Consider the following 15674-nt stretch of genomic DNA (forward strand, 5'->3'; position numbering starts at 1 on the left):
GGAGATTCCTCAGAAACCTGAATATAGCCCTACCACATGACCCAGCCATCCCACTCCTTGGAATTTACCCAAAGGAAATTGAATTGGCAAATAAAAGAGCTGTCTGCATCTCAATGTTTATTGTAGCTCAATTCACAATAGCTAAGACCTGGAATCAACCTAAATGCCCATCAACAGAAGACTGGATAAAGAAATTATGGGATATGCACTCTATAGAATACTATACAGCAGTAAAAAAAAAAATGAAATCTGGTCATTTGCAACAAAATGAAGGAATCTGGAAAACATCATGCTAAGTGAAATAAGCCAGTCCCAAAGGGACAAATATCATATGTTCTCCCTGATTGGTGACAACTAACCGAGCACCTAAAAGGAAACCTGTTGAAGTGAAATGGACACTATGAGAAACAATGACTTGATCAGCCCTTGTCCTGACTGTCGAGGAACAATTTACTATTTTATTCCTTTTAGTATTTTTTTGCTCTACTTAGTACCATTGGTTGAACTCTTTAATTAACACACAATTATTCTTAGGTGTTTAAATTCAACTGAAAAGTGATCCCTGCTAAATAGAAGAGTGGGAATAAGAGAGGGAGGAGATGTACAGTTCGGCACATGCTCATTCGGACTTACCCCAAATGGTAGTGCTAGAAACGTGCTAGGGGATTCCAATTCAATCCCATCAAGGTGGAATATACCAATGCCATATCTTTTTTAAAAAAATTTATTTATTTATTTGAAAGTCAGAGTTATACAGAGAGAGAAGAAACAGGGAGAGAGAGGTCTTCCATCCGATGGTTCACTCCCCAATTAGCTGCAACGGCCGGAGCTGTGCTGAACCAAAGCCAGGCGCCAGGAACTTCTTCCAGGTCTCCCATGTGGGTGCAGGGGCCCAAGGATTTGGGCCATCTTTTACTGCTTTCCCAGGCCATAGCAGAGAGCTGGATTGGAAGTGGAGCAGCCTGGTCTCAAACCGGTGCCCATTTGGGATGCCGGCACTACAGTTGGTAGCTTTACCCACGACACCACAGCGCGGGCCCCATTACCAATGCCATCTTACTAGTCAAAGCGATCAGTTTAAGTTCATAATTGATCATAATGATAGGATTAAGTGTCAAAGGGATCACATAAACAAGACTAGTGAAAGGTAATAATAACTGATAGAATTAAAAAGGAGAGAACGATTCAGCACGTGAAGCAGGATACACAGCAGACTCATAGAATGGCAGATATCCTAAACAGCACTCTGGCCTCAGAATCAGCCCTTAAGGCATTCAGATGCGGCTAAAAAGCCCATGAAAGCATTTCAGGCATGGAAAGCCAAGACACTGTGGCAAAAAATGACCTAAATGAAAGATCTCTGTGAGTGAGATTCCAAGGGAAAGAAGAGGCCATCAAAGAAGGAGGTATCTTTCTCTGAAGGAAGGAAATAACTTCCACTTTGACTATGGCCTTATCTAAATAAGATCAGAGTTTGTGAACTCAAGAGGCTTCCATAGCCTTGGCAGTTCATGACATAAGACTCAGGTGATTACTGATGTCATAAATAAGAGTGTCAATTGTTAAATCAACAACGGGAGTCACTGTGTACCTACTCCCCATGTAGGATCTCTGTCCTTAATGTGTTGTACTATGAAAATTAATGGTAAAACTACTACTCAAACAGGACTTTACACTTCGTGTATCTGTGTGGGTGCAAACTGTTGAAATCTTTACTTAGTATATACTACGTTGATCTTCTGTATATAAAGATAATTGAAAATGAATCTTGATGAAGAATGGGATGGGGAGAGGGAGTGGGAGATGGGATGGTTGTGGATGGGAGGGAGACTATGGGGTAAAAGCCGCTATAATCCAAAAGTTGTACTTTGGAAATTTATATTTATTAAATAAAAGTTTAAAAAAAGAATATTGGCCTAGAAATCGTTTTAAGTTGGTGACCTCTATGGACTACTTATAGAGAACTATGTCTAGAGAAAAAAAAATTGCTTGATTTAACAAAATCCTACAGGATAAATATTGCTCTTTATAAAGCATTTTTAGGGTTGGGCATTGTGGAGTGCTGGGTCAAGCCACTGCTTGGGAATCCCGCATCTCATATCAGAGTGGAAGTCCCGCTACTCTGAGTCTCTGATCCAGCTTCCTGCTAATACATCTGGGAAGCAGTAGATGATGTTCAAATGCTTGGGTTCCTGACACCCACACGGGAGACACAGGTAAGCATTTCTGGCTCCTGGCTTCACTTCAGTCTGTCCTAGCTCTGGTTGTTGCAGTATATAAGGAGTGAACCAGCAGATAGAAGATCTCTCTCTCTTTCTCTCTCTCTCTTTCTCTCTCTCTGTCTCTCTTGTTTTGCCTTTCAAACAATATAGATAATCCCTCAAAAAATAAGCACTTTCAAAATGCAAAGTCAACCACTAATAATGTCAGTTTGTACAAGTCTGCTAAGTATTACATGCATTGAGTCTATAACAAAGTTCACTGTAAACTTGAGATGGTCTATTTTAAATGAACTTCCTTATTGGAGGAAAAAAAATCCAAACTTCAATTTAGAAAAAGGAAAGGGAGCCATCTGCCCAGTAGCTAAGGATTAGATAAGCATTTAAATAAGTTGGGTTTTTTTTTTAATGTAACAACAATTATAGTAGAGAACTGTGATATCAAAATAAAGCAGTGATTGAAATATCAAAAAGTGACTCATCTGGCTCATACAAATTACAAGCAAGTCTGCTGTCTGGGAAATAAAGGCTAAAAAACTTATTTTATCCTTGAGAGAAATATATATGGTACTACAATCAGCATTTATTTTGAAGCTCCTCCCACTCTTATTCCGGCAACATTTGGAAGGTAATTAAAGAGATCCATTTGGCAATTGAATGAAGAAATGTGCTAGAAAACCAGGTGCTCATGCTATTGTCTTCCACAGGAATACACCAAGACCAAAGCTCCATTCTACCTTTTCCATTTCCCAGAATTCAAGTAGCAGCATAGCATTTGTTAGCAATCACAAACACAGGGCAGTAAATCACTAATAAATTCCAACAGTCTAATCTGTTTCCATCATTGCAGATAGCCAGCTGTCAGTACTGAATAAAGTAGCTCTGATAGAGCTTTTGCAGTTTCTACAAACATGATGCATGTCAACAGGAAAAGCTCCATGTCCTCCTAGTTCTGGAGGCAATTAATAGTAAACAACAGTGTAGACTTTTGCTATGGCAATGGCATACCACCATCAAATACATGAACAAATATACAATCTGATTTCATTGAGTAGATAAAGCAGAAAACAATCTAGGTTATCACAGAGACTATATCTTTATCATTCAAATAATCATGAATTGTTCCCATTCCTATGCTAACTCAAGGGCAAGACCAAATGCAAAGTAAGCAGGAATCAACCTACCCAAAATGATTATGTATGTTGACACCAGTAAAAAGGGTTTATATATAAAGGACAAAAGTAAAAATCATATTTTATTGAACATTCTTTTTGGTGAAGATTTGAATGCATTGTAGTTCAAGGAAATAGAAAAAATTAAAGATGGTTGTTTCTTTCAGTTAATAAGAATCTGTTGAATACAGAGTCAGGTAGGTCAACCTCTAACTCAAAGGTATGATGCACAATCTTCACTTTATCCTCAGCCACTGGGATAGTGAACAAGAAAGGAAAAGTGAGGATGATGACCTTACTAATTCTGTGCTACTTGTTTAAATTCTTTTTTCATTTTTAAACAATTTATTTGAGAAGCAAAGAGACAGAAGGAGAGAGAAACAGAGAAAGAGAGCCCCTCTCTGCTGGTTCACTCCCCCAGATGCAAGCAATGACCAGGGCTGGGCTGAGCCAAAGCCAGGAACACAACCTAGGTCTCCTGTGTGGGTGGCAGAGACCCAACTACTTGGGCCATTACCACTGCCTTCCAGAGTTTGTATTAGCAGCAGTTAGGAAGTTAGAGTTGGGAATCAAACCCAGGCACTATAATGTGGGCATAGGTGTCTTAACTGCTAGGCTAAAGAACTATTCCCCTGTCTTTCTTAAATGTCAAATTCCCATATATCCTTGGAATTTATCTAAAAATTGAACCTGCACAAAAGTTATTACATTTCTATAAAAAAGATATCTGTAGGTCAACTCTCATACATCTCCTGGATGTATTATGCTCAGAGACAAACTATGAAAATAATAATAGTCAGTTAATAGGAAATTTAGCCTTTCATTTTTATTTACTGTTGAAAAGGAAGAAATAAACCCTTTGACATTTTTCAAAGCTGAGCTTACCACCACTCCACCATTAATACCCAGTGACAGCTGGTTAGCTCAGAGGAGTGGTCGTTGGTTCAAAGGCAGCATTCTGGTCACAGAGCTGGGACAGCAAAAACCCATTTGTGCCAGAAATAAGGGATCAGTGCACACAGACACCAACCCCTCCCAGAGGAAGAAAGATCATAGTTTTTGTTTTTCTGGATAGTCTTACTCTCTGGGGGAAGAAAAAGCTTTCTGGACTATTTTCAACTGTACCCACTGCCCCCCCCCCCAAGAAAAAAAGCAGTAATATTAAATTGACTTTAATATGTTAAAATGATTTTTATAAACTACTTAAAATACATAGGCTTAATTTGATGTTGATATTCTTTTGCTCTTATCACAACGCTGACAAAACCTATTACACACTCTTCTTTCACTTTGCTAGAGCAACAACTCTACCTAAATGAGAGTAAAGTTTAACTTCTCATGCTTGGTATAGAAAGATATCCAACAGCAGTGTTTATTTGGTGAATGTAGGACTGAGCTATAAGATAACAGGCTGTTGGAGGGCACAATAATATTGGGTCGGTGTTTTAAATTAAAATTCATTTTTAATAACATGTAAGAAAAATAATGGCTGGCGCTGCGGCTCACTAGGCTAATCCTCCGCCTTGCGGCGCTGGCACAACGGGTTCTAGTCCCGGTCGGCCCCCGGATTCTGTCCCGGTTGCCCCTCTTCCAGGCCAGCTCTCTGCTGGGGCCAGGGAGTACAGTGGAGGATGGCCCAAGTCCTTGGGCCCTGCACCCCATGGGAGACCAGGATAAGTACCTGGCTCCTGGCTTCGGATCAGCGCGGTGCGCCAGCTGCAGCGCGCCGGCCGCGGCGGCCATTGGAGGGTGACCCAACGGCAAAGGAAGACCTTTCTCTCTGTCTCTCTCTCTCTCACTGTCCACTCTGCCTGTCAAAAAAAAAAAAAAAAAAAAAAAGAAAAAAGAAAAAAGAAAAATAATTCCAATGAAGAACAGATGATAGGTCTGAATGTGAATATATGATAACAGACAACTGCAAATATTTGGGAAAGTACACAGGCAAAATAATATTGGCAACAGCAATGAACATTGTATTCCATGTTAACAAAAAACCTCTTCTTCTCCCCCCAGGAGTTATTATTTAACATTTATAGAGTGCCATTGGAGTGATGGAGTATGTAGTTCTTTAGAACAATGTGTACAAGTTCTTGGTCTAAGTTCTGGTGTTGGAAAAAATTTGCATGTATGACTCATTACCTTTTCCATTCTATTTCTTTTTTATTTTTTTAAAAACAAACACAATTAATAAACTCATGCCAAAGAAAATTTTCATAAAACTAATCTCTTAGAGGTCAACTCATTTTGAAGAGCATGGCACACCAACAAGACTTAAGAGCAGACTAGATGAGATACTTGATACTTTATTACATGCAGTGGAGACATTACTGAACTACATGATTAGAATCAGATTGTAAAATGCCACTTGCAAAGTGTTAACACCCACTCCAAGTTAACATTCTAGGCCTATACATCCACCCTTGGCTTACTCCACTTCACTGCGTTATGTTGTTCCAGTCATGGCTATAATTCTCAGAAATTATCTATCTCCTAACAATCCTTTTTTTTTAAGGATAAACCCATCAAAAGTTTAGACAAAAAGCAGTTGAAGGGCTGACAATAGCGGTTATGGGCTTTGTTGTACCAAAGGACAGTCATAACTCTCAAGTCAAGGGTCCAAAATCCTAAGCAAGATTTGCCAAAATTGCTTTATTTAAATACTCAATATAGAACTTAATAAACCTGCATTTCGGGTTACACACTCCACCCATCTGAAAGTCACATGATGGGGCTAATGACTCAACTTCTTGGAGCTTATTTCCTCAGCTGAAAAATGAGGGTAATGATACTTTCACAAGATTGTTGTAAAGATTAAATGAGATGGCATATAGAGAGTACTTAAATTAAATTCAGCACATAGTGGGGGCTCAGTAAATATTTCAGCTGTCACTCCATTTTTACTTCCATAGCCTCAGCCTTGATTAGGTATCTTTTACAGTTTGCCTGAACTCTCATGTTCAAGGAGACTTATTTCCTGAAAGTCTCACTGTGTTTTGTTTTTCTCCCTAAAATCAGTCTTAAACATGAAAGTTATTTCCAAAGGTGCAATTTTCATTCTATGCTTCCTCCTTCCTGCTCAAATGTTTTCATCTTACAGAATGAACAATTGCTCGATTTTTGATCTGGCCTTACTCCAAGCCCCAGATACATCTTGTGTTACTTCTGAGTTTCTAATCTAGTCAAACATATCTTCTCATTGACTCCATGGACAAGTAATCCAAGCCCCTGCATAAGTTATCATGAGAGTTGACAATCCAAACCAATGCTACATGGACCAGAGGTAGACTTTAATAGGTAAAGAATAGCAATCTAACAGAGTAATTTTATATCTGGTAAATTTAATATTGAAAATTTGGAAGCCATACTTTGGTTTCTTTAAAATTTCATTTTTCTAGTTACTTACATTTATTATACTTTCAAAATCAACTGAGAAGGAAACAAACACAATTTGAGAAGCACTGCTCTAACATACATAATGCCTGCTCCATAAATGCTAATGTGCTAGGCTCTGGGAACAATGCTAGTCTCCCTACCTAATATGGTGAGTTCTATTGAATCTGAGCACTGAATATAGTACTAAGCTATACAGAACCTCAGGAGCAGTTATCCATTTACATACTGAAGCCAAACTTTGGGCAAGAGCACAAGACCTGTGGGTCCTACATTCTCACCCACTTAGCTTTCTGTTTCTGGAAAAGAATGTCAACATCAATTTAAGCCTTATAATAAGAAGGTAAAAAATCATTTTATCTTCCTATTAATGAGCCTGAGAAGGCAGTGGAAGACCGCCCAAGAACTTGGTCTTCTGATGCCCATAGAGCAGACAAGAATGGAGTTCCTGGCTCCTAGCTTTGACCTGGCCCAGCCCTGGCCATTACAACCATTTGGGGAGTGAACCAGCAGATGGAAGATCTCTCTCTCTCTCCCTCTGTAACTCTACCTTTCAAATAAATGAAATAAATCTTTAAAAAAATAAATTATACTTTTTAAATTAAGTTTTTCTTAATGGAATGTATCCTTTTTCTTTATATGGTAAAAATTCCTCTTATCTTTCTATAACTTAACATATTAAACATCTGCCAATGTGGCTGGAAGAACTTGGGCTTTTGAGAATCAGAAAAATGTAGATTTTCCTGGGGTAAAGGTTATATCTGAGAGAGTAATGAAAAATGAAGCCAATACAGAAGGATGTGGAAATCAATCTAGAATGCAAAGATTCTTAGGAATATAATTGTTATTATACATGCTCTGAGTGTTTACAGGTGCTTCACCAGATTCTCTCACTTAATCTTCACAACATCCTTATGAAATAGGTGTACTTATGACCCTATTGCATATATCAGAAAACCGAGACAGATAAAAACACACTTGGTCACTCACATTTAGATGAATAGATTTCCTCCTTTTCTTTCTGGACTAGGACCAATGATAATTCTGTCTTCTAGGAGAAGAAAGAGAAAGTAGAGTCATAAAGTAGCATTTTGGTGCCCAAAGCAGTCTTACAAAATAGGTCTTTGTGATCTACAAATTGAATTCAATTCCTACCAAAATCCTAGGTGACTTTTTAAGCAGAAATTGATATACTCATCCTAAAATTTATATAGAAATACAAGGGACCAAAATTAGACAAAACAAACCTCAATAAGAAAGACATTGAAGGACTTCAGATTTCAAAATGCAATCCAAAGCTATAGTAAACAAGACTGTGTGTTACTGGCATAAAAACAGATCACATAATATACATCAATAGAATGCAAATGAGAATCACGAAAAAATTACCATTATGTTCAGCTGATTTTCTGTAAGAGTGACAAGATAATTCAATTGGAAAGGAATAACATCTTGAACATATAGATACTATATGTAAAGAATGGAGTTAGACCTCCACCTTATACTATACATAAAAATTAATTCAAAATGGGTCACAGATCTAAAGCTCATTTTACAATAGGTGTAACATTTCTGTGACCTTGGATTAGCAGTGGTTTCTTAGATATGACCTCCTCCCCAAACAAGTGACAAAATAGAAAACAGATAAACAGGACATCATCGACATTAAAAACTCTTGTTCTTCAGAAGACACAGAAAAGAAAATACAGATATCTGATAAAGATTTTGTGTACAAAATATGTAAAAAGTTCTTATAATGCAACAACAAAAAAAACAATTAAAAATCTGGCATAGAATGTGAACAAATATTTCTCCACAAAAGGTATACAAATGGCTAATAAGCATCTTAAAAGATGTTCAACATCATTAGCCATCAGAAAATTCAAATCAAGGCTGGCGCCATGGCTCAATAGGCTAATCCTCCGCCTAGCAGCGCCGGCACACCGGGTTCTAGTCCTGGTTGGGGCACCGGATTCTGTCCCGGTTGCCCCTCTTCCAGGCCAGCTCTCTGCTGTGGCCGGGGAGTGCAGTGGAGGATGGCCCAAGTGCTAGGGCCCTGCACCCCATGGGAGACCAGGAGAAGCTCCTGGCTCCTGCCTTCGGATAGGCGCGGTGCCGGCCACGGCCATTGGAGGGTGAACCAATGGCAAAAGGAAGACCTTTCTCTCTGTCTCTCTCTCTCTCTCTCACTGTCCACTCTGCCTGTAAAAAAAAAAAAAAAAAAAAAAAGAAGAAGAAGAAGAAGAAGAAGAAGAAGAAAATTCAATTCAAATCAAGCCCACAAGATACTACTTCATACAATTAGAATAGCTAAAATTAAAAAGGCAAGAATAGGGGGCTGGCGCTGTGGCACAGCGGGTAGGGCCACTGCCTGCAGTGCTGGCATTCCATATGGGTGACAGTTTGAGTCCTGGCTGCTCCACTTCTGACTCAGCTCTCTGCTATAGCCTGGGAACACAGTAGAAGAGGCCCAAATCCTTGCACCCGTGTGGGAAACCTGGAGAAAGCTCCTGGCTCCTGCATTGTGATCAACGCAGCTCCTGCTGTTGTGGTCATCTGGGTAGTGAACCAACAGATAGAGGATCTCTCTCTCTGCCTCTGCCTCTCTGTAATTCTGTCTTTCAAATAAATAAATAATTTTTAAAGGTAGGGATAGGTATTTGATATTGCACTTAAGTTGCTGTTTGGGATGGCTGCATCCTATACCCGGATGCCAGGTTCAAATACTAACTTCTCCACTTCAGATCCACCTTCCTATTAATGTGGGAGGCAGCAGTGATACCACAAGTACTTGGGTCCCTGCCACCCACGTGGGAGACCTAGATTGAGCTCCAGGCTACTAGTTTGTCCTGATCCATTCCTGGTTATTGCATGCATTTAGGAAATGAAACAGCCAATGGAAGATCACTCTCCATCTCTCTGCCTTTGAAATAAAAATGAAAACAAATACACTTAAAATTGAAAAGGCAGATTTTTAAAAATATATTTTTATTTTATTTATTTGAAAGAGTTACAGAGAGAGGGAGAGAGGGAGAAGGAGAGAGAGGGAGAGAGAGAGAGAAAGAGAGAGAGAGATCTTCCATCCACTGGTTCGCTCCCTAAATGCTGCAGCGGCCAGGGCTGGGCCAGGCCAAAGCCAGGAGCCAGGAGCTTCATGTGGGTCTCCCACATGGGTGCAGAGGCCAAAGCACTTAGGCCACCTTCTGCTGTTTTCCTAGGTGTGTTAGCCAGGAGCTGGATCAGAAGTGGAGCAGCTGGAACTTGAACCAGGATCCATATGGGATGCCAATGTCACAGGTATCAGCTTTACCCACTATACCACAGTGCTGGCCCCAAGGCAGATATTAACAAGTGTTGATGAGGGTATGGAAAAAGTGAAATACTCATACACAGTCAATGAAAGCACAAAGTGGTACAGTCATTGTGGAAAGTAGTTTCAGTTCCTTGAAAGGTGAAACACAGAGTTAGGGGATGACCCAGCAAATCTAATTCTAGTCCTTAAAAGAAATGGAAACATACATTCACATAAAATTTCATACACAGATGTTGATGGCAGCACTACTATTATTTATACTAGGCAAAACAAGTGTAAACAACTCAAATGTCTAACAAGTAATGAGTGGATAAGTAATATCTGGGATATCTATATTATAAAATACTATTTTTTCATAAAAGAAATGAATTTTTGATATGCACTATAACATGGATGAACCTCAAAAACATTATACTCTGTAAAACATCAGTCCAAAAAGCCCATACATTGATTCATTCTATTTGTATGAAATGTCTAGAATAGGCTATAAACATATAGACATAGAAAATAGATCAGTGATTGTCAAATACTGGGGGACTTGGGGAGACACTAGGGGTAAATGTCAATGAGTATGAGTTCCTTTTCTGGAAAAATGAATATGTTCTAAAATTGTGGTGATTATTGTACAACTCTGAATATATTAAAAATCATCTGGTGGTTTTTGGTGTATGGGTGATGTTTAGTAAATGGGTGAATTTTACAATATTTGAGTTATATCTTAACAAATCAATTTAAAAAAAACAGGTGATTGAATCAACTGGGGAATGAAGTCGAGGTGTGTGCAAGGCTTACAGGCATCACACAAAAGAAGGGAAATACAGCACTTCCTGCCCTTGACATTGGATTTCCTGGCTGCTCAGGGATGGAAGAGGGGGAGTGAAGGGGGAATATTTGCCAAAAATGGAGCTGGCTTTAAAATTTCACAACCTTCAAAAACTTATCTTTAAAATGCTGGTGATAAGGCTCTAGTGCCATGCCCTAGTTACAGCACAGTCAAGAAAGTACAGAAAGCACACATTGTGCTTTAGGAACGAACTTGATCCTGGGTTTCCTGAACCCTCACCATCCAGCTTGTCCATTGGTACAGTTAATGTCCCACAGATAGTCATACAGACTTAGAGAGGCAGGGCACTTCCATAGAAAGAAACGCTCAGACTTCCAGACTCCAGTGATCTGAGCACCTGCTCATTTAAAGGTGAGGTGTATTCCCAGGTGCTGAAAACTCCTAGTGTCATCTCCAGAATGGCCAGTCATGTCCCCACTCAGTCAAGTATTGAAACCTAAGTGCCATTTAAGATCATTTTAAACTAAGATTTTTATTTAAAAGATGGTTTCTTAGCATATATCCAGTAAGGTACAGCTAAAAATCAATGTTAAGATATCTCAATACAGACAATTACTTCGGATGAACAGGCATCAGAAATACAACCTAACATAGAGTGGGTACCCTGCAGCCTGGACTGGGTTCTGTCTCCTTCCACTTGGAAATTCTCAGTGAAAACATTGTGAGGCTGCTGCCGCCTCTCAGCAAGAGAATACAGTAGTGAGGGGATTTTTTTCCCCCATACAGAATCCCTGCCATCTTTTACTTCTTCAAATCAATATATCTGATAAAAGGTGTGTTCCACAAAATATCAGAAATCACTCCACAGAATCACTTAGAAGGGAACAGCAACAAATGTTATCTAGGTTCCCTACATATGGAATTTTCTGAAGTTTAATATAAGTGAATTTTATAAAAAACCAATTTGTTTTGCTCTGAAGATACTTAAGTTCCAGAGCAGTAGAGGCTTTCTAGGAATTTATCCTAGGGAAATAATCTCAAAAAGATGAAAAGCTGAAATGCATAGAGTTATATAATATAAAATATTATATCATTATTTTTAAAATTATTTACTTGCAAGACAGAGAGACAGAGAGAAAGAGAGGTCCTATCCACCTCCACCGGTTTATTCCCCAAATGCCCACAACAGCCCTGGTCTGAGAGGTCCAAAGCCCAGAATTCAATCCAGGTTGTCCACATGGATGACAGGAACCCAAATACCTGAGCCATCAACTTCTGGGTCTGGATTAGCAAAAAAGTAGAAACAGGAGTTGGAGCCGGGTATCAAACCTGGGTACTCCCATGTGAGATGCAGGTGTCTTAATCCCAATATCATTTCAACAGTAGAAATTGTGAAACAGTCTGAATGCTTAAATGTAGTGAAATGGGTGATTAATATATGACAAATATACCCCATGGAATATTATGTTACTGCCAACAAAACACATGTAGAATAAGGAAAAATGGTTAGGATGCTATTTCAGAATCACCACCCTAAACTGTATACAATAATTAAAACTGTGCATCAATATGTAAGACTATGAGCAACAATGGAAATAAGCAAGCAAAATTTGCCTCCACATGGGATACCCAGAAGAAGCTCCTGGCTCCTAGCTTTGATCTCGCCCAGTCTTGGCTGTTGTAGCCATTTGGAGAGTGAACAGTGGATGGCAGATCTCTCTCTCTCTCTCCCTCTATTGCTATAACTCTGTCTTTCAAATCAGTAAAAAATTGTAAAAAATCTTAAAAAAAAACAAAGTAGAACTTCATATATTTTCAAGTGAGGGGAAAAGTATTAAAGGAAAAATAGTGTATTAAACATTAATTATAATTTCTATATTATAGGTCCAAACTTATTGACATGAAAGCTGTTCATAATATATTTTTAAGAGAAAAATATTTAGGATATATAAGGTATGATATATTTGGGGGGCTGGCATTGTGGCATAGTAGGTAAGTGACTGCTTATCACGCTAGCATCCCATATTGGAGTGCTGGTTCAAGTCCCTGCTGCTCTACTTCTGACCCAGCTCCCTGCTAATGTGCCTGTGAAAGCAGCGGATTATGCTCCAAATGCTTGGGTCCCTGCTACCCACGTACAAGACCGGATGGAGTTCCAGGCTCCTGGCTTTGGCCTGGCCCAGTTCCGGCCATTGCAGCCATTTGGGGAGTGAACCAGTGGATAAAGATATCTGTCCCCCTGCTCCTCTCTCTCTGTCACTCTGCCTTTCACAAAAATAAATAAATAAATAAATAATTGTTTAGTTTTGGGTTGGTTAGTGGAATATTAAAATAATTTGAGTTATAATTTATATACTATAAAGCCTGCCCGTATAGATACATATTTCATTAGAGCTTTGTAAATTTGTAGAGTTACGTAGCCATCACTGTATGATGTCCAATTTTAGGACATCTCCATTACCCCCATTCTCTCCCCCTGGCTGCAGCCAATCCCCACCTGCACTCCCAAGTATCTGCTTCCTACCTCTACAAACATAATTGTATTTTTTGACAGAAAAAAATGAAAATAAATCACATTTTTGTATCCACAAAGAAAAATCAGAATGGACGTGCACCAGAATTCTATATAGTGGTTCATTTGCAAATAAAATTAATTTAAATTTTGAGAAATCTTTTTAACTTTTTTGCCAATTTCTATTACCTACTGATATTTTAACTTTCCTTTTAAAAGGTTATATGAGAATTCCACATAAATATAGAAGATGGTACAAATGCATTTTCTTTCACCTCCTACCAAAACCCAACTAAAAGCAAAGGGTTTTTTTTAAACTTCGCTTAACTTTAAAAGAATTTTTTAGAATTATGTATTTATTTAAAAGGCAGAGTAATAGAGAGAGAGAGCAAGGAGACAGAGAAAGATCTTCCATCTGCTTACTCACTCCCTAAATCAGGAGTCAGGCACTCCATTCAGGTTTCCCACGTGGGTGACAGGGGCCCACATACTTGGGCCACCATTCACTGCCTTCCCAAGCATATCAGCAGGAAGTTGAATGGGAAATAGAGCAGCCAGGACACAAACCAGCTCTCCAACAAGGGGTGTCAGTGTCATGAGCATCAGTTTAACCCTCTGTGAGACAATGCCAGCATTGAAAGAGTAACAGAGAGGCAGAGGGAGAGGCAGACAGAGAAGTCTTCTATCTGCTAGTTCACTCCTCAAATGGCCACAATGGCCAGGGCTAGGCCAAACCGAAGATAGGAGCCAGGAGCTTCTTTTTGGTCTCCCATATGGATGCAGGGACCACCTTCCACTGCTTTCCCAGACAATAGCAGAGAGCTGGATCAGAAGTGAAGCAGCCAGGACTCAAACCAGAGCCCACATGGGATGCCAGCACGGCAGGTGGCAGCTTTACCCACTACACCACAGCAACGACCCCATAAAGGGCTTTTTAAATGTATGAAATCATAAAAGCAAAAGGGAACAGAAGCAAAGGAAATAAGCAACAAGTTTATAAACTTGAAAGCAGATGGGAAAGCAACAACTGATGCTGTAGAATCACACAAGCTGAATCCCAACTCAGCAGTGGGGAGGCTTAGACATAACCAGATTTACATAATAAGTCCCACGCCCACTCCAAAGACAGCTCCAGCTCAGGTTCGATGTTTAGGGATAAAGGTGAGGCTGGAATTAGGAGGATTAACTGAAAATATCTTTTATGAATCAGATAAATCCCCAGACTCCTTCTCTAATTCCAAACAGGCAACTATACCTCCCCTTACTCTGCAGAAAACTGAACAGGCATAGTAAGGGATGGGGGTGCCACTGCCAAAACAGGAAGATTAGATGAACATATACAGAGTTCCCCTTATCTGAACGGGATACATTCCAGAACCTCAGTGGGTGCCTGAAACTGCAGATCATACCAAAGCACATATTCTATGCTCTTTCCTATCCAAAAGGCTTAATTTATAAGCCCGTGAATATAAAGTAAGTTGAAAGTATATTGTTGCAAAAATTAAAGTAAAAAGAAAAGAAGGGGGATTGAGGAAGGGGAAGTATGGTTTTCTTCTTAGAATTATGTCTATGAAATCGGTTCTCTTTATAATAATAAAATAAATTTAAAAATAAATTAGACACAGTAAGAGATTAACAGCAATTAATGATAAAATAAAACAATTATAACAATATACTGTAATAAAATTGCCAGCATCACTACCTCTGTGCTTTGGGGTCATTGTTAAGTAAAATGAGGGTTGTTTGAACACGTGCATTGCAAGACTGACAGTTGCTCAGATAGCTACTAAATGTAAGAGGTAGACAGTGTATACAGCAGGACATTCTGAACAAAGGGATGTGTCATGTCTCAGATGGGACTGAGCAGGTGGCAAGAGATTCCATCATGATACTCACAATGGCATGCAATTTGAAATTGATGAGTTATTTATTTCTATAATTTTCCATTTAATATTTTCAGACCACAGTTGACCTCAGATAACTGAAGCCACAGACAGGGAAAGCACGGATGACTGGAAAGGACTACTACCATAAACCAAAGGCTGAGTGCACCCACCTCCAGGCCTCTTCTGCAACTCAGCTCTCAAGAAAACAAGAATTGGTCCTATATTATCAAGATGAGAGGACAGAAGATTTTTCTCTGTAGAATCTAATCTACGGAATAAGGTGTAACATAGTGGGAGTGGTCACTTGTCTGAAGTGAATCTCACATGATCAGAGCTTCTTATCAGTTTTTTGGGGGCACCATGAAGCATTTCAGAAACGGAGACCAAAACAAACAAAC

The 15674-nt window shown here is 39.2% G+C and overlaps 1 protein-coding gene across 3 annotated transcripts in view; it reads right to left on the minus strand.

The window, feature by feature from the left end:
* GREB1L (GREB1 like retinoic acid receptor coactivator) overlaps positions 1–15674 on the minus strand; it is a 288635-nt gene that overhangs the window by 225571 nt on the left and 47390 nt on the right. For all 3 annotated transcript variants that reach the window (XM_051852064.2, XM_051852063.2, XM_051852060.2), the window contains exon 2: positions 7772–7832. The gene's annotated coding sequence lies outside the window, so the exon portion shown is untranslated. The remainder of the gene's footprint in view (positions 1–7771; positions 7833–15674) is intronic.

This window comes from Oryctolagus cuniculus, chromosome 10, assembly GCF_964237555.1.
Source record: "Oryctolagus cuniculus chromosome 10, mOryCun1.1, whole genome shotgun sequence".
NCBI lineage: Eukaryota > Metazoa > Chordata > Mammalia > Lagomorpha > Leporidae > Oryctolagus > Oryctolagus cuniculus.